This window comes from Mytilus trossulus, chromosome 1 (genome assembly GCF_036588685.1).
Source record: "Mytilus trossulus isolate FHL-02 chromosome 1, PNRI_Mtr1.1.1.hap1, whole genome shotgun sequence".
NCBI lineage: Eukaryota > Metazoa > Mollusca > Bivalvia > Mytilida > Mytilidae > Mytilus > Mytilus trossulus.
The window spans coordinates 81,780,897-81,801,513 of NC_086373.1; positions in this window are offsets into that span (position 1 = coordinate 81,780,897).

Consider the following 20,617-nt stretch of genomic DNA (forward strand, 5'->3'; position numbering starts at 1 on the left):
CTTTATTATGAATTTATAAAAACAGTACATGTTGTAATTTTTTCTTATTTTATACAAAGCTCATGATTTTGTCGTCTGTTTATTTATCATTCTACATAAGAAATTCATCACGGATACAGTGAAAATGACATTTCAGGATTCACACATTACATTCACTGTTACCCTAAAAGATTGGATGTGAAATACCTGAACGTATAAGAAGTCTGCACGTTGAGCTATATATACGAATGATGTTCATGTTCGTGTACCGATGGTAAAATTTAGTAAATGTTTTGACTAGTTTGTGATATCGAAAACCCTGGTGAAATAATTTTTCAGTAATACATAAATTTCTATTGTTAAAATTTCAAACGTTGTTACATACACGAGCGAATCCTACGAGTTGGGATATATAAATACCGTAAAATGGTGACAAGGGAACGTCACCATCTAAAAATGGATAATTAACGAAAGGAAATGAAACATCATCTCTTTTATCATAAATTTTAGTATTAAGCTTTCCGTTAATGATATAGATATTAAGATCAAGGAAAGGATAGTAGTCGTTGTTAGTATTAGCTTTATTTAGAGTAAGTTCAACAGGATACATTTCTTTAGTATACATACTGAAGTCGTCATTATTGAGAGTCAATATATCATCCAAATATCTGAAAGTATTATTAAATTTTTGTATCAGATGTTGTTTCGATGGGTCTTTGCTGATTTTTGGTCATAAATTGTAAGACATTATAAAAACAGGTCCGCAATAAGTGGTGCACAGTTAGTCCCCATTGGAATGCCGATTACCTGACGATATACGGCATCTCCAAAGCGAACAAAAATGTTATCCAATTCAATGGCAGATTTAGTATCAAAGCATGTCCAATCAACATAGTTCTTTTGTTTATTGTTACTTAAAAAATGCCCGAATAGTTATCAAAGATACCAGGATTATAATTTAGTACGCCAGACGCGCGTTTCGTTTACATAAGACTCTTTAGTGACGCTCAAATCGAAATATTTATAAACCCAAACAAGTACAAAGTTGAAGAGCATTGAGGATAGAAAATTCCAAAAAGTTGTGCCAAATAGGGCTAAGGTAATTTATGCCTGGGATAAAAAAATGCTTAGTTTTGCCAAAAGTTAAAAGTTTTGTATACAGGAAATTTATAAAAATGACCACATTATTGATATTCATGTCAACACTGGGCTGGTGATACCCTCGGGGACGAAACGTCCACCAGCAGTGGCATCGACCCAGTGGTGTAAATAGTTAAAAGAGTTTGAACATATATATTCACATTCTGACTTTTTAAATGACCATTAAATTAGGTGTGTGATTTTTTTCTAAATGAGAACGTGAGGCAATGTGGTATATAGGGAAGACAAATCAAATAAAATTGAGAAAGGAAGTGGTGAATATGTCAAAGCGACAACCACCCGACCATAGAGCAAACAACAGCCGAAGGCAACCAATTGGCCTTCAATATAGCGAGAATTCCCGCACCCGTAGGTGTCCTTCAGCTGGCCCCTTAAATATGCATAATAGTACAGTGATAATGGACGTCATACTAAACTCCGAATTATACACAAGAAACTAAAATTTAAAATCATACAAGACTAACAAAGGCCAGAGGCTCCTGACTTGGGACAGGCGCAAAATTGCGGCGGGGTTAAACATGTGTATGAGATCTCAACCCTCCCCCTATACCTCTAGCCAATGTAGAAAAGTAAAAGAATAACAATACGCACATTAAAATTCAGTTCAAGAGAAGTCCGAGTCCGATGTCAAAAGATGTAACAAAAGAAAATAAATAAAATGACAATAATACATAAATAACAACAGACTACTAGCAGTTAACTGACATGCCAGCTCAAGACCTCAATTAAACTGATTGAAAGATTATGTCTTCATCATATGAATATCAGGTACAATCCCTCCCGTTAGGGGTTTAGTATCATACTATCATAAAATATATGAGAAGAACATAACCCGTGTCATGCCAACAACTGTTTTTTTTTAGAAATAAATGTGTTTAGTTCCGATGCAAAGACCCTATCAGTGAATCAATGTTAAAGCCAAAATATGCAATCTTTAATGACCTGACAACAGTATCGTAACTATATCCTCTTTTAATAAGTCTATTTAAAGGTCTCGTTAGTTTCTGAGGAGAATACTGACATTTTTGTGCTTTATAAAGAATATTTCCATAAAATTTTGGATGTGAAATACCTGAACGTATAAGATGTCTGCATGTTGAGTTATATTTACGAATTATTTCCTTATACCAGTGATAAAATTTAGTAAATGTTTTGACCAGTTTGTGATATCGAAAACCCTGGTGTAATAATTTTTCAGTAATACATAAATTTCTCTTTGAACAGATTTAAAATCACAAGTATAAGCATGCAATTTATCATGTACTTTCAACAAGTTTTTGACACTCCAAAAGTAATTAATTCCACTATTTCAAAGGCCTTAATCGAATAACTTATTATCGAACAATTCATTATCAGGTTTAGGTCGACAACTTATTTGACTCATTGTGATATTGAAAATTCAAAGTCCATAGGATTTTGTTTAATTAACTAGAAAACATAACTTGGAATATTGTGCCTTCAAGAATTCAGAGCCATAGAAGCACTGGTGTGCTGGTGGTTTATACCAGAAGGTAGTGATATACGCCAAGTGTGGTAGCAAGTCTATGATTTGGTGTGTGTAAGCCTGTTCTGCCAGTACATATCCTCTACACTACAAAGACGACAGCAGTGTACCCGCGCGACTTTGCACGTTAACTGTGGTCTAGTACCTCAAGTTAAGCTGAAGTATATCTCGGTACAGCAAGAGCTCTTGAAATGCATTGAGAAGGCGCACCGGTGTGTGAACATGCCCTAGCTCTCATCAACCTTGTCCCAGCTATGGGTAAATAATCGGTTATACAAGAGTCGAAACCCAGTAAAGCAACTCATTTAGGAGATGGTAAACTTTAAAATGAAACATGTATAGAATGGATTTATTAGCTCAGGACAGCAGCCCCTCTAGAGAATGGAAACATTAAACACTAATTCCCTAGTTCTCCAGGTTGAAGTGTTGTGCATAGGGTCATCTCTCCTAACCTTTAGAAACTATTATAGTTACAGAAATCACAACACATAAAATAAGATTACTCTCTAAGTTCATCGATGGACACAAACAACAGCGGAATGACTTCTCCTAGTGAGAGACATATCGTGGAAACCAGGGAAATGAAAATAAGTCTTTTAGAGCATAAAGCAATCTAAATAGCACAAATACATATAGAAGCCTGGAATGTTAGAACCATGTATGAAAATCAAAGACTTCACATGTCATCAAGGAAATGCAGCAATACAGGTTAGACATTCTTGGTGTGAGCGAATGTCGTTGGACTGGCTCAGGAAAGACTAGAACAAATAGTGGAACATCATCCTACACTCTGGACACACTTCCAGACATATTAAAGGTGTAACTATAATTATATGCAAAGAAAAAGCAAACACTCTCCTAGAATGGGGACCCATCATTGAAAGATAAACAACAGCATGATTTAATTCAGATTACTGTAAGCTTTCTATCATACAGTGTTACGCACCAACAACAACGTTCTGTCGATCTTTGTCTTTGCAATAGGTGATTGAGGGGACCATCTTTCCTTATACAAACATTCATAAACTGACATGTAACAGTAAACCAGATTGACCACATATTTGTGATCAATAAGTTGCGTATAAGAGATGTACGAGTACTAGTAATCAGGGGGTGCAAACGTAAACAGTAATCAATTTCTACTGAAAGCCACCCTGAAATTAACATGCATGTCCAAGCTGTCAATATGGACAATGTCGAATCGAAATCGACAAACGAATAATTAAATTGAATTATAACATTACAGACAGTCTATCCTCTCGGTCTTAATGATAATATCATGGGAATTGGTAATATATCAAGAACCGATTCCGTTAACATTTTGGATATAGTTTCTAAACCTGTTCGTAAAAACTGTTCTCACGGTCTTAGAAAAAATCGCAATCAAAGAAAATTTCGGACCAATCATACCAATATTTCGGACTTAATTTCTACTTCAAAATACAACGACAGACAAAGCTCTGTTCATTACCGGTTAATAGGTTAAATAAAATTTTGGAGGATTGTTACACAATTTCATATAAGAGTCCTAAATATGAAATAGTTCAAACTATTATGGCATATTGTTATTCTAAACTATTTCCAAAAAATGATCGCCCTGAAGATCATAAAAACATTTTATTGAAATAAAGCATGTCAATAAAGGTTTTGATTTTGTAAATATTGCCGGTATATTTAACGACCATTCTGTTAAAGAACAGATTCCTGGATATTTTGGCAATACTGAGCTCCCTCTTATTCGTTATATTTACAAGAAATCTACTCGAAAATTTGTGTTCAATTATAACCAATTGTGTAAAGATGTTAATGTCAGTGAAAATACACCTACTTCATGTAATTGTATTAATTCCGCATACATTTATCGACCCATTTCCCATGTTATAACAAGAGATCTTACCAACGTTCAAGACCGAGAGTTAAAATCATTCCTCAGTAAAGGACCAAAATATCGTCCCCCTTCAGTTATCAGTTGGAATTAGTGTCGTAATATCATCATCCACGACTCACTCCGTACTTACTGTTTGAAATGGATAAAACGGGAAAAAGCAGACAAACAATCTTTGGACTCTTTTTTCAATTTAGTAATGAACATAGTTGATATACGTATTCAAAATTTTAAAGAACATTTTATTATTAACAATAACCACAATAAATCTATTTCTCGTATCAAACATAAACTAAAAGAACTAGCCAAGGAATTTGTTTTTGTCCCGGCCGAAACAGCTGCTAATAATATTATTATTGTTTGACGTAAATTTTACATTAAGGTTCTGAAAAAAGAATTACCCATGCACTAACATTCCAACTGACTCCATTTTCAGAAAACGACATCTGCAACAAACAAAAATTTTTAGCTTCCGCTTTACACGCAGAACCAAATACAATGAAAGTCCCAACTATGTATTGGCTTCCGAAGCTCCACAAAACACCTTACAAATATAGATTTATTTCGTCTTCAAGCCATTGTTCCACAACTAAATTGTCTATTCTTATTACCACTACACTTGGTACAATAAAAAAACCTGACAATAAATTGTTCAAATACGGCTTTCGAAAATAGTGGAATTAATTACTTTTGGAGTGTCAAGAACTCGTTGGAAGTACTTAATAAATTGCATGTTTATATTGGTGATTTTGAATCTGTTCAAAGTTTAGATTTTTCTATCCTGTATACCACATTGCCTCACATTCTCATTAAGAAAAAAATCACCCACCTCATTAAATGGACATTTAAAAATTCAGAATGTGAATATATATGTTCTAACTCTTTTAGGTAATTTTTTAGTAGCAATAAACAAAAAAACTATGTCAATTGGACATGCTTTCTATACTATATATGCCCTTGAATTTTTACTAGTTAACATTTTTGTTCGCTTTGGAGATTCCGTATATCGTCAGGTTATCGGCATTCCAATGGGGACTTCTGTGCACCACTTATTGCGGACCTGTTTTTGTATTGCTTTGAGTTAAAATTTATGACAAAAATCAGCAAAGACCCATCGAAACAACATCTGATAAATTCAATAATACTTTTAGATATTTGGATGACATTTTGGCCCTCAATAATGACGACTTCAGTATGTATACTAAAGAAATTTATCCTGTTGTACTTACTTTAAATAAAGCTAATACTAACAATGACCACTGCCCTTTCCTCGATCTTGATATCTATATCACCAACGGAAAGCTTAATACTAAAATTTATTATAAAAGAGATGATTTTTCATTTCCTATCGTTAATTATCCATTTTTAAATGGTGACGTTCCCTTGTCACCATCTTATGGTGTTTATATATCTCAACTTGTACGATTCGCTTGTGTATGTAACAATGTTTTAGATTTTAACGAGAGAAATTTATGTATTACTGAAAAATTATTACACCAGGGTTTTCGGTATCACAAACTAGTCAAAACATTTACTAAATTTTATCATCGGTATAAGGACATCATTCGTTAATATAGCTCAACACTGAAACTGCTTATACGTTTAAGTATTTCACATCCAATTTTTTGTGAAAATATTTTTTAAAAAGCACAAAAATATCAGTATTCACCACAGAAACTAACAAAATCTTTAAATAGACTTATTAATAAGGGATATAGTTACGATACTGTTGTCAGGTAATTAAAGTTTGCATATATTGGCGTTAATATTATGGTCTTTGCATCAGAACAAAACACATTTATTCAAAAACCAGTGTTGGCATGACACGGGTTATGTTCTTCTCATATATGTTATGATGGTATGATACTTAAGCCCTTACGGGAAGGATTGTGCCTGATATTCATATGATAAAAAATCATAATGTTTCAATCAGTTTAATTGAAGTCTGGAGCTGGCATGTCAGTTAACTGCTAGAAATCTGTTGTTATTTAATATTTATGTATACATCAGACTCGGACTTCTCTTGAATTGAATTTTAAATATACGTATTGTTATGCGTTTACTTTTCTACATTGGCTAGATGTAAAGGGGGAGGGTTGATATCTCATTAATATGTTTAACCCCGCCCCATTTTTGCGCCTGTCCCAAGTCAGGAGCTCTGTCCTTTGTTAGTCTTGTATTATTTTAATTTTAGTTTCTTGTGTACAATTTGGAAATTAGTAGGGCGTTCATTATCACTGAACTAGTATATATTTGTTTAGGGGCCAGCTGAAGGACGCCTCCGGGTGCGAGTATTTCTCGTTACATCTAAGACCTGTTGGTGACCAACTGCTGTTGTATTTTTTATGGTCGGGTTGTTGTCTCTTTGATTCAATGCCATTTCCATTCTCAATTTTATGAATAGACAGTGACAAAACACACGATCGATATCAACAATTTCGGTACGATATCGAAACGATATCGATAAATGAAGATAGCATGGAAATACATACTGTCGATATCGTTGATATCGACAATAAAAACACGATATCGAATCGAATGGATACCGAAAATTTCTGAAATAAAAAATGTATGAACACACAAGACGTCGATATAGTCGATATCGATAACAGTGATACGATATCGATTCCATATCGACATAGAAAATTTTAAACATCTCCCCGATGATATATGGTATATGGATATACAGTAAAGGAGAAAAAAAACATCTTGAAAGAAGTCTTGACAAACCTGGACTGTCTATGAAGAAGGACATTGATTTTGCTGATGACAATGTCATATAAGCAACAACAAGCGAACGCTTCAAAGAGAAGACAACTATACTTTAAAACTATGTAAAGGAAACTGACCTTGGACTAGTTGTTCAAAAGTGTCGTTAAGCGAACGACTAGTTAAGCATAACGACTCGTTGAATGTTAACATTGTTGTTAGATAATTACTGCGTTAAATTGTGTTGTTTAAAAATATTTAACGGTTGAGATAACTACTTATTAAAAAAATTTACTACTATTGTTTTGTAACATTTCCCGATAATTCCAAAATTATTACCCAAAATTCCTTCACTTCCTGTTTGACAATGGATAAACCACAAACCCCCAACAAGAAACTACCAAGAATTAGAGGGACCAACTTCACAAGCAAGATAGTACATTTGATCAGTAGAAGAGTGGTGGAGGAGTTAGTGTTACTGAGTGGTAAATTTGGCCGGAACATAACAGCTGCTCCGCCAAAAACAAGATGTGGGCTAAGATAACAGTGGGGTTAGTTACAGAAAGCTTTGACGTTCCACTGTCAAGACCAAATTTAGGAACCTAACCAGAGATGCCAAGAAGATTGTGTACGAGAAAAAGGAGAGAAACAAAACAGGGTGAGGACCAGTACCAAAACCAATAAGCACTTCCTCCTTCAAGGTAATAGACGCTGTATAATGGGGATTTTTGAAGTTGGTATTTAAAAAAATTAATAATAATATATAATTTTCATACCTTTGTTTCGCCTGCAATCACTATGACATTCATGCTACCTTTTATTTATAGAATTCCTTAATGAACGTTAAGGCCAAGAAGACCAAGGTAATGTCAATAAACAATTGAAATACAATACTAATCACAATCAATGATCTTCCAGTGGATAGTGTTGAAGATTTCACTGACCTTGAAAGCATCATAAGTAAAGATTGTGGGACAGGAAATGATATTACAAAGCCGACAAGCCAAAACTGTCATTCTGTATGGTTTAAAAACTTGGCGTGTTTTAGTTGGTTACCTTCACAAATTAGATGCATTCTATACTAGCTGCATAAAAAGATCAATAGAATATTCTGGCCAAATAAGATCAGAAACAAGAGCCTTTTGGAGAAATGAAATGCTTAGAACATAACAGCAGAAATCAAACAACGAAGATTTAGATGTGTAGGCCATGTACTGAATATGCGACAATACTTCAAATCTATTAAACCGCTCTGTATCGGATAAATCAGGAAAAATGGGGAAACCATGAATCACCCGGAGAAGAACTGTTACATTCTAATTGTAATCAATGGGTTACACCTGAGACCAAGCCCAGTTCATGGATAATGAGAGAGAAAAGTAGACAGTTTGTTGTGGCCTTATATCACACTGGGTATGGAGGATAAGTAAAGTAAGTAAGAATCATTGGGCAAAACTAACTATAGCTTTTAGACAATTTGACTATAATAAAAAGTTATTGTTTTGTCTTTTACTCTCAGTAGTCCCCCACCACATACAACCACAGAAACTTTTCAGTCAATTCCATTTGAAACTGAATGACGTGACCTAGTCTAGGGATATCTCCCATACAAGTAACTGCTCCCTCCTGTATAGATATAGTATGACATTTTTATAGGTCGAAAACCTAAAACTTTTTTTCTTTTCTTTTTCTGAAGTAAACTGTAGTTGTAATTCTGGTAAAATGCAAAAATAACTTGCCAAAGGTCTGCAACTGAAAGCGTTAAGAAATGCATCTTGTTTGTCCTTCCAAATGTATCGTTGTTTTTCTTGAATTATGTGCACAAAAGTAACCATTCAGGAGAATTTCATATTCCTGAAATTTGGTTTACATGAAACAATAAGCGAGAAATTACTGCTAACTTTAACACACACCTTAATTTACTTATTCAGTACTTAGTTCAATTTTTCAGAAATTTTAGGCAAAGTAAAAATGCTATGAAGTGAAATTATTTATTAACTTTAAAACTTTACAATAACCTACATGTTTATTAATCTATAACAACATTACATATAAAAGATTAAAAGATTGTGAAAAATGTGATCACAGGTGCATCTTTTGCAACAATACTGCATGGTAAAATTGACTATAAATAATCCATACATTTATAGCACTTTGTATCGAATAGCATGAACTGCATTTACATAGTGAATTCATATAATACATTAACAGTTGTAAAAATAAAGCTTGTTCCTTAAAACCTTTTATTATTTGAATGAATTTGACTTGAACAATCCATGACGTATGCTATTCATTATTAAGATTACAGCAACTCCTTGTTTGATGTGATTACGGGGAGACTTTGATTTTCATTGGATAACTATTATTCAAATCATAATATGTTATTTACTGTTAAGCATAACAAGCTATGTAACAATATTTATATATATAATGATATAATTATAAAAGTAATTGGGAATGTACTCCTATGTGACGTGTAGTATTGTCAATTACAATACCTTCTTCATAATACCGACCTCAACAGAGTTGTCGCAGTCTGCATGCAGCACTTGTTTCGTTATACTTATCATGCTCTGCAATAATACCATACACAAATTTTGCTAAATTCCTATTACCTAACATTTGTGCAGATATTCCCAGTGACATAAATGCTTCTGTAAATAATGTATACTTTGGCGGACCGCTGTCAAAAGCTGTTCCTTGCAACTGCAACATGCTGTTCACACATGAAATAATATCTGCACGATGGTAGCAACAAAGAAAACGGAGGAAATGCGCAAATTGTATGGAATTAAACTTAATCCAATGTTTCATGACATCAAGCTTTAGTTCCACTGGGCTAATTTGTGAGTGTTGTGCAAATATGACATTCAAACTTGGCATTGTCTTCGACAATATCATAAGTTTCAGTTTCTGTTTCTGTGTGGTCTCTTTTAAAGTAATCTTTGTTAATGTTGATTCATATGTACATTTTGACAAAGTGTAATTTATCATATATAATGATGTTAAATAATTTTTGCGAACATAGAAGAAAGAGGCCAGCTTGAGCCACCCGGATACTGCATCTGAATGCACACCAACCAACAACTGACTAAGCTCATGTTTGTAGTTTTTGTATTGTTGTTTATTCTTTGGCTTAACTAGCTGTTGTTGTGCAAGAGGTAATCTTTGATATGCATTTGCAATCAACAGTGTTAAGATACATCTAGATAATTCTGTTTTACAATGATGGAACAAAGTGTTGAACATGCCTAAGACGTTTATATTTTGTGTAGAAGGCTCAGACGGATAAATGTCCTGTAGCTTTATTATTGTTTTCATTAATGAGCTATTTTCAATTTCACACACGGATCTTGTAATTTGACATGCAAACTTTTTGTAATTATGCAAAGTCTCAGATAATGAAAAAATGTGAATTCCTCTTTGATATGAATGTTTTAGGATACTGATTAACTTGTTCTTGTTTTTAATGTCTGTAAACCGTAAATAGAACAAGTTATTTTCAGGAATGAAATAATGTAACAATGTTGAATATTCTATGCAGTATAATAACCTTAGTACACAGGACATAAAGCAGGGTATAATATTGTCTGGTCTCCACACTGATGTTTCAGTTTCCTCAGCAATCCAAAACATGAGGGTCTTTAAAAAGTATGAACACAACAATTCTTCTAAATCTTTCTCTCTGGCTACTATTTCTTTTAATAAAATTTTTAACAAAGCGTAGCATAGCAACTGCGTATGACTAAACGAATAAATAAGTATTTTTTCTGCTACAGAAAACGATATTCGCCACTGAAAATTCTCATTTATAGATCCCTTATAGCCGATTGGAACAAAAAAAACACCACATGAAGTTATACTAGAAATAAGTTCAGGCGAAGGCCACATTGATCGTTGCCTAAAGATCCATGGTTGGGCTTGGGATACCCACTGATCACATTTTAAACAGCATGCCAGATCATAATCATCCGTAATGTCTGATAAGCAAGGACCATGAATTCTATTAATCTTCGCATTAGCACCTTGTACTGATAATAGATGTAATTTGAAACGCTCACTTGACAGAAGGATCTTTCCTCTATGTTTTTGAAGAACTTGTTTAAAACTATAATGTAAAACTTTATACTTAGAATGTAATTGTAGATATGTATAACACGGTTGTGTGTCCTCATTATCCATGACAAACACTTTTCTGCTATCATGGACAGCATCTTTCTCGGACTCGTATACTACACAAATAGGATCAATGTACATGATATCAAAATCACTACCTTTAATATCCACTCCTTCTCCCTTACTTCCGCTGGTCATTTGAGGAATATCTTTTAATTGACCTTTTAAGTCTCTAAATATGTAGTCAGTCGTCTAGCGCTTACTACTTTCTCTGAGCCAATCTTCTCACACAAATAATTATAGAAACACAATGATTCTGTTTTACTGTGAGACATAATTTTTCTATAATCTTATAAGGGTTTTAAATTATGCAACGATGCGGTATTGCTATAAAGACAATATCTAGTTATCTTTGGTATTGATTCAGCATGGTACCGTATTATTGTCAAGAAATATAGTCTTTTATCCTTGGAATGGTTTCTGGAGCATTTTGTATTGTTGTTCAGATAGTATTTTATCCTTTTAATGGTCTCTAGATTGTTTTCTGGATAGTACTATATTGTTGTCTAGATAGTCTGTTAACCTTGTAATGGTTTCTGGATGGTACTGTATTATTGCCTAGATAGTCTGTTAACCTTGTAATGGTTTCTGGATAGTACTGTATTATTGCTTAGATAGTCTGTTAACCTTGTAATGGTTTCTGGATAGTACTGTATTATTGCTTAGATAGTCTGTTAACCTTATAATGGTTTCTGGATGGTACTGTATTATTGCCTAGATAGTTTGTTAACCTTGTAATACTTTCTGGAACGTACCGTATTATTGCTTAGATAGTCTGTTAACCTTGTAATGATTTCTGGATGGTACTGTATTGTTGTCTAGATAGTCTGTTAACCTTGTAATGTTTTCTGGATAGTACTATATTGTTGTCTAGATAGTCTGTTAACCTTGTAATGGTTTCTGGATGGTACTGTATTGTTGTCTAGAGAGTCTGTTAACCTTGTAATGGTTTCTGGATGGTACTGTATTATTGTCTAGATAGTCTGTTAACCTTGTAATGGTTTCTGGATGGTACTGTATTATTGTCTAGATAGTCTGTTAACCTTGTAATGATTCCTAGATGGTAAGTTGTATTATTGCTTAGATAGTCTGTTAACCTTGTAATGGTTTGTGGATGGTACTGTATTATTGTCTAGATAGTCTGTTAACCTTGTAATGGTTTCTGGATGGTACTGTATTATTGTCTAGATAGTCTGTTACCCTTGTAATGGTTTCTGGATGGTACTGTATTTTTGTCTAGATAGTCTATTAACCTTGTAATGATTCCTAGATGGTAAGTTGTATTATTGCCTAGATAGTCTGTTAACCTTGTAATGGTTTCTGGATGGTACTGTATTATTGCCTAGATAGTCTGTTAACCTTGTAATGGTTTCTGGATAGTACTGAATTATTGCTTAGATAGTCTATTAACCTTGTAATGGTTTCTGGATGGTACTGTATTATTGCCTAGATAGTCTGTTAACCTTGTAATGGTTTCTGGATAGTACTGTATTATTGCTTAGATAGTCTGTTAACCTTGTAATGGTTTCTGGATAGTACTGTATTATTGCCGTGATAGTCTTTTATCATTGTAATAGTTTCGAAATGGTACTTTATTATTGTCTAGATAGTCTTTTATCATGGTAATGATTCCTAGATGGTAAGTTGTATTATTGTCTAGATAGTCTATTAACCTTGTAATTGTAATAGTACTGTATTGTTGAAATAGTCTTTTATCATTGTTATGGTTTTAGATGGTTCTGTATTATTGCCTAGATTGTCCGGTATTTTTGGAATAATTTATGAATGGAACTATATTTTTGCCTATATAGTCTTTTTACTTGTAATGATTTATGATGATTTTCTCTATATTTTCCTAAAAATAAACAAAACATGGACTTCTTTACTTATTGACTGAAATTTAGACAGTTGCCAGATAAAAGTGTAAACTGTATATATATATAGTATTTATACTATTATTTCATGGACTTTTGCGTGTTGAACAGTTTGTAATTATTATCATAGCTAATGTAAATAACATATCGTTTTATCTACAACCAAGATACATTATAAAATTATATTCTGACTGGAAGGATGGTCTTTTATTTCTGTATTGTTGATTTTTTTAGCCATTTGTTTTGACGCATAATTTATATTGCACTTTTTGTCCATTATTCTCTAAAATTGTATTATCAACATCGCGAGGTTCTTATTCATTTTATGTTCTGGTCAATGGGACTATTTCTTTAGTGTAAGGATGTAAAAGACTTTTAGTAAGGAAAGTATGTCAACAATCATAGAATATTTACATTGAAATTTAAATTTAATGAAATTAATCTGGTGGTAGATTCACTTGAAACAACTTTTCCTTGTTCGATATTTAGATAATTTTTGTATAAAAGTACTTTTTCATAGAATGATATATTTAGAATTATCTAAAATGAGGAAACGTTTATGATATATATATATATGATTGTATGTGTGTGGTATCTAACATCCTATAGATTTTTAGAGATATGATAGGTTAAAGGACTACAAGTTATTAAGTAATATGAAATATATATAGAAGATAAATAATAAGTAAACTATCCACCAGAGTTCCTTTCATTTCGTAATGTGTCTGCTCTTTTGAATCAGTTAAAATTGGTAAATATCGCATACCTTGTGTTTGATTTTATTGTAGAATACACATGGACAATTTTATCTCGTAATCATTTGGATAAAATTTTACAGTAATGCTTTGAAAACATTATTACTTTTTAAAAGCTTGATAAAGAATCATCATGTTTTTTGGTGGACATTTGATTTTATGCATGGTTTTGCAAAAGTCAAGCTTATTAATAATCCAATCTAACGAAATACGAAAATTGGTTTCTAACAAATAACGCTGTATTTTTTGCTGTAAGTTCACTTTGTTCTGTTGGTTATGTGGTGGTGCAGCTGCTAGTTCTCTTTGCTATGTTGTTTTTGCGATGGCGCAGCTGTTAGTTGTCTTTGTTCTGTTGTTTTTGTGGCGATGCAGCTGTTAGTTATCTTTGTTCTGTTGTTTTTTGTGGCGATGCAGATGTTAGTTATCTTTGTCCTGATGTTTTTGTGGCGATGCAGCTGTTAGTTATCTTTGTTCTGTTGTTTTTGTGGCGATGCAGCTGTTAGTTATCTTTGTCCTGATGTTTTTGTGGCGATGCAGCTGTTAGTTATCTTTGTTCTGTTGTTTTTGTGGCGATAGCGCAGCTGTTAGTTATCTTTGTTCTGTTGTTTTTGCGGCGATGCAGCTGTTAGTTATCTTTGTCCTGTTGTTTTTGTGGCGATGCAGATGTTAGTTATCTTTGTTCTGTTGTTTTTGTGGCGATGCAGCTGTTAGTTATCTTTGTCCTGATGTTTTTGTGGCGATGCAGCTGTTAGTTATCTTTGTTCTGTTGTTTTTGTGGCGATGGCGCAGCTGTTAGTTATCTTTGTTCTGTTGTTTTTGCGGCGATGCAGCTATTATTTATCTTTGTCCTGATGTTTTTGTGGCGATGCAGCTGTTAGTTATCTTTGTTCTGTTGTTTTTGTGGCGATGGCGCAGATGTTAGTTATCTTTGTCCTGATGTTTTTGTGGCGATGCAGCTGTTAGTTATCTTTGTCCTGTTGTTTTTGGTGATAGCGCAGATGTTAGTTATTTTTGTTCTGTTGTTTTCATTATAGTGCAGCTGTGGTATTTGTTTTGTAGATTTCATGGTGGTGTAGGTGTTATCGTTGTATTGTTGTGATATCTTCTTTCTAATTTTGTTGTTGATAGTTTTTAGTCTTTTCTTAACTTTCGTGCTATGAATTTTGTCTGTTTTTCTTCAGCTTGTGTTTTTTGATTGCCTCATCAGTAGCTTCATACTTTTGTTTTGATTTTTGAACCGATTGCACTTGCAGCTGTTTTAAATTAGTTTGCTGTCTTTACACATTTTACTCATTAGCTATTAACTTTACTTACCTTCTTATCAGACTTTGGTCGTTCACTTATTTTGTTCTAAGCACATACACAACAGGATTTGTCAAACTCTTACATAGAAAATGCCGTTTGTATGATGAAATCGTATAAATAGGCAGACAATCTCAGTTTCCAAGTATAAACTGATTAAAAGATAACAAAACCCACTAAAGTTAAAAGTAAGTACCCATTTCCGTCGAAATTTGCTTCTGTAAAATTCATTTACTAGGAAATTTTAACGTTACAATGCACTTAAAAGACCAATTGCTAGTACTAAGTTAAATTAAGAATAAAAATGGGGAACGTGTTAAAGAGGCAAATATCCGACCAAATTCAAGAACAGAAAACAGCAAATGGGTCTTCAAGACAGCGAAAAATCTCGCACCCAGAGGCGGTCTTTGGCTGGTCCAAAACAAAAATGTGCACTATAGTTTAGCGAAAATGGAGAACTTGCTAAACTGCTGAAATTTAAAATCACACAAGTCTGACAAAGGCCTAAGGCTCCTGACTTGGGACAAGCGGTAAAATGGCATATCAACCCTTTATTCTAGTCAATGTAGAAAAAACAAACACACATCAATACGCCAGTATAAATCAGATTAAAAGTATGAGTCCGGGGTCAGAATAGGTAACACAGGAAACTAGGCAAAACGAAAATGATACATTAATCAACAAAGGAACAGATACTGACATGCCAGGTCCAGGCCTCAATTAAACTAATTGAAAAAATGTGTATTCATCATATGAAAATCAATAAGATTTTTTTTTAAAGATCTGAGGGGTTAACTGATAGTAAGTTTTACATTTGACGTAATTTAGGATTTAGGAAATCTCCTTAGTTACCGTACTGGGGGACAAACTGGTTGATTTTCTGATAACAAGTTTTCACTTGATTGTAACTTGATGATATCTACAAGGCTTAAACTAACGTGCATTTTTTTAAATACAACTTGTTCGTAAGTATATTGGTCACTTTTTAATATAAAATTTGTATTCAGTTGATTTATGAAGGTCATTGTGCATATTGCGACAAAGACATTTAATTATGATTTTTTTTGTGCTGGATTGTCGTCTCATTGGCGTATTTAGATTTTAACACAATGTTGACTGCAGTACCCTAATGTTGACATTTTTACCTACTAGTATTAAGTCTGTTTGTTTTGTTCACACATCGTTGTTAGTATAATCGAATTTAATACGAGTGTCATGCAAGTGCGAAGTTTAGCCAGCTGTAAAACTAGGTTTAATCGAAAAGTGTCTACATAAGAAAATGCCTGTACCAAATCAGGTAAGTTGTTATCCATTCGTTTGATGTGTTTGAGCTTTTGATTCAATTTGCCATTTGATTAGAAACTTTTCGTTTTGAATTTTTCTCGGAGTTCGGTATTTCTGTGGTTTTACCTTTTAAAACATTGATCTTATTTCAAAATAGTTTAAACCTTACCATATCTCTATTTCGAAAGTAATCAAAATGCATGGTCCTACATCCTGTCGATGCATTTCTAAGACTCGTTGCGATGTAAATCCGTTAGTTGGTGTTTACTGATTGATAATTTAGTCTGGAAAATATAATTCGTTTATTAGTTGCAGTTATAGTTTAGTGAATATGTTAAATGATATGGGTAAGTACATATGCATAGGGAAAGTGGTCGGGTTGGAATGTAAGACAGTAACTAACTCTCCGAAAGCAAGCACATGAAAAAGTACGCATACCGTAAGTTAACTAAAGAATAAATGAGACATAACTGAAAAAAAAATAAAAGAGCGTAAGGGCCTACATCAGAAGAACGGGTTGGTGTTTGTTTCGGATGATTTTTACGTAAAGTCCAGTGTCAAATATTTCATATGATTTACTTTAGACAGCTATCCACAACAGTTGAAATGAAGAGAATGCAACTGTACGGCCTTCATATCTATGCCCCTTTTACAATCATATACACAGGGTGAAACGTTACACTCGGCTTCTGAAATGCCAATTAACCTCCTGAATTGATACTGATCTATTGATTATTATTCGTTTTGAATAATTCACGTAAGTTACCAAAGCATTGCCTTTTGTTGGTATTAATTTATACAAAACACTTGTAATTTATACAAAAGGCAATATTTATAGATTTAACGGGTTAAATAATGTTTGAAAATATGAGTTATTTCGCTTTGCACCTGTTTTTGTCTAACACTTGTCTGTTTTGTTTATACGGTTATTTTACGTCAATGTTAAATGTAATGTAGCTTTTTATTCCAACAGTTTTTTCCTCCATAAAAACACTTTGCTGCTTAATATTATATAACTGAAGTTGTATGATATGTAATTATTTGGAAAATGAACATTTGAGGGAAATATGGTATACAATCTATGAAGATGATACCAATTTATATAACAAATATCTCTCTTGTTTACACGTACTTTTATATGCATTTTTTATGGAAATATTCTGTATAAAGCACAAAGGTGTCAGTATTCACCTCAGAAACTTACAAAACCTTTGAATAGACTTATTAAGAAGGGATATAATTACGATACTGTTATCAAGTCATTAAAGATTGCATATTTTGGCGTTAATATTGAGTCACTGATAAGGTCTTTGCGTCGGAACTAAACACATTTATTCTAAAAACAGTTGTTGGCATGACACCGGTTATGTTCTTCTCATATATGTTATGATGGTATGATACTAAACCCCTAACGGGAAGGATTGTGCCTGATGTTCATATGATGAAATCATAATCTTTCAGTCAGTTTAATTGAAGTCTGGAACTGGCATGTCAGTTAACTGCTAGTAGTCTGTTGTTATTTATGTATTATTGTCATTTTGTTTATTTTCTTTGGTTACATCTTCTGACATCAGACTCGGACTTCTCTTGAACTGAATTTTAATGTGCGTATTGTTATGCGTTTACTTTTCTACATTGGTTAGAGGTATAGGGGGGAGGGTTGAGATCTCACAAACTTGTTTAACCCCGCCGCATTTTTGCGCCTGTCCCAAGTCAGGAGCGTCTGGCCTTTGTTAGTCTTGTATTATTTTAATTTTAGTTTCTTGTGTACAATTTGGAAATTAGTATGGCGTTCATTATCACTGAACTAGTATATATTTGTTTAGGGGCCAGCTGAAGGACGCCTCCGGGTGCGGGAATTTCTCGCTACATTGAAGACCTGTTGGTGACCTTCTGCTGTTGTGTTTTTTAATTTGGTCGGGTTGTTGTCTCTTTGACACATTCCCCATTTCCATTCTCAATTTTACTTTTATAAGAAGCAGTGGGATTTTCATGGTCGGTAACTTTTTTTTAACATATTTTGTTAAACGTGATAAGAACTATTAAAATCGAAGATTTAAAATGAGCATTTTTTTACTGTAGTTATATTGTCTGTGAAAGTGTTTGCTGTAGTATTTGACCATTTCAACACCGTACTGATATTTACAATCGAGTATCATGACTCCCTTAAACTTCTTTGGCACAACGCAGATCTAACTAGAAGAAAGGACGGATTTTTGTATACCCACAATCCTGCAAATTTCAATCTTCTCTTCAACTCTTTCTTTTGTATTTTACACTAATAATATGGATAGAAACTCCTCATTATAATCCGCTAAAAGTTAATTCGATACCTGGCTTTAATTTTCTCGTATTTTATCGATTCATTGGTACAACAGGTTAGAACAGTACACGTTGTAGATTCTCGTAAACTTTTAATTTGAAAGATGGTTTACAAGTGACATTAACAGCGCTAGAGTTTTCTTCATTAAAAACGTGTAGGTTTTTATTCCTAATTAAAGAATCTTTGATAAGATAAAGCTATTAACTAGAAGACTAATAATTCACTGCTTTTTACGACGTTTTTTAATTAAAAATAAATTAGATCTATTATATTTTGGTGGGAAATTTATTTCTACTATCATGAAAGACTGTCTACACGGTATGTTAAGTAATAGCTTTGATTCCAGATCGTGAGTATAAACGCGCACTAATTACTAGTCTTACCCGAGAGCAAATGTTATTCAAAACAAAGTACATTTGTATTAACCGTAAAACTGACGCGGAAGCATTAGCAAAAAAATGATGAGGCGACGACCTCTTAAGGAAATTCCAAGAATATGAAAAATAAGAAAAATATATGAGAGCACGATTTCAACTCAGGAGGATTGTTTTCAAATTAATTGAAAGTATGGTTAACTTTTAATCAATTTTCCTTATCTTAAGAGAAATTATAATGCCAGTAATGAAGGCTACGTATAATCCTCTTAGTGGTGAAATTCGAAATAGATTCAATGCTTTCGTCGAACAATTAGGAAATTATATATATATATATTTTTTATAGATAAGATTTTCATAATTCTGTTTATTTCTAATCTCGAACCCTTATGGAAACTCCCTTTATTTTCGTGGAAAAGCGGTAAAGAAAATGATCAATGAAAAAGTTGCATTCCGTTTAATTTAAATATGAATTTCGTTGATTTGAGGAAACATGAAAGTAGATGGCCACACAAGTGCAGTCAATGAATACAGTCAGAACAAAATTTAAAAAAAGAAAAAAAATTCGTTGCTTAGAAATAGAAAAACAACAAATCACAAAATATTGAACATAAAAGTAATATTTAATGATATACACAAATGTATAAAACAGCCGCGGGAATGCTGGTATGATACAAAAACTAGATGCTCTAAAGAGCCTGTGTCGCTCACCTTGGTCTATGTGAATATTAAACAAAGGACACAGATGGATTCATAACAAAATTGTGTTTTGGTGATGGTGATGTGTTTGTAGATCTTACTTTACTAAATATTCTTGCTATTTACTATTATCTCTATCTATAATGAACTTGGCCCAGTAGTTTCAGTGGAAAATATGTTAGTGAAAATTTACAAATTTTATGAAAATTGTTAAAAATTGACCACGAAGGGCAATTACTCCTTAGGGGGTCAATTGACCATTTTGGTCATATTGACTTATTTTTAGGTCTTACTTTGCTGCAAATTATTACTGTTTACAGGTTATCTCTTTCTATAATAATAATATTCAAGATAATAAGAAAAAACCAGCAAAATTTTCTTAAAATTACCAATTCAGGGGCAGCAACCTAACAACCGATTATCTAATTTATCTGAAAATTCTAGGGGAGATACATTCTGACCTGATCAACATCATGACCTCCAGTCCGATTTGCTCTAAATGCCTTGGTTTTTGAGTTATAAGCCAAACACTGCATTTTACCCGTATGTGCTATTTTTAGCCATGACGGCCAACTTGGTTGGTTGCTCGGGT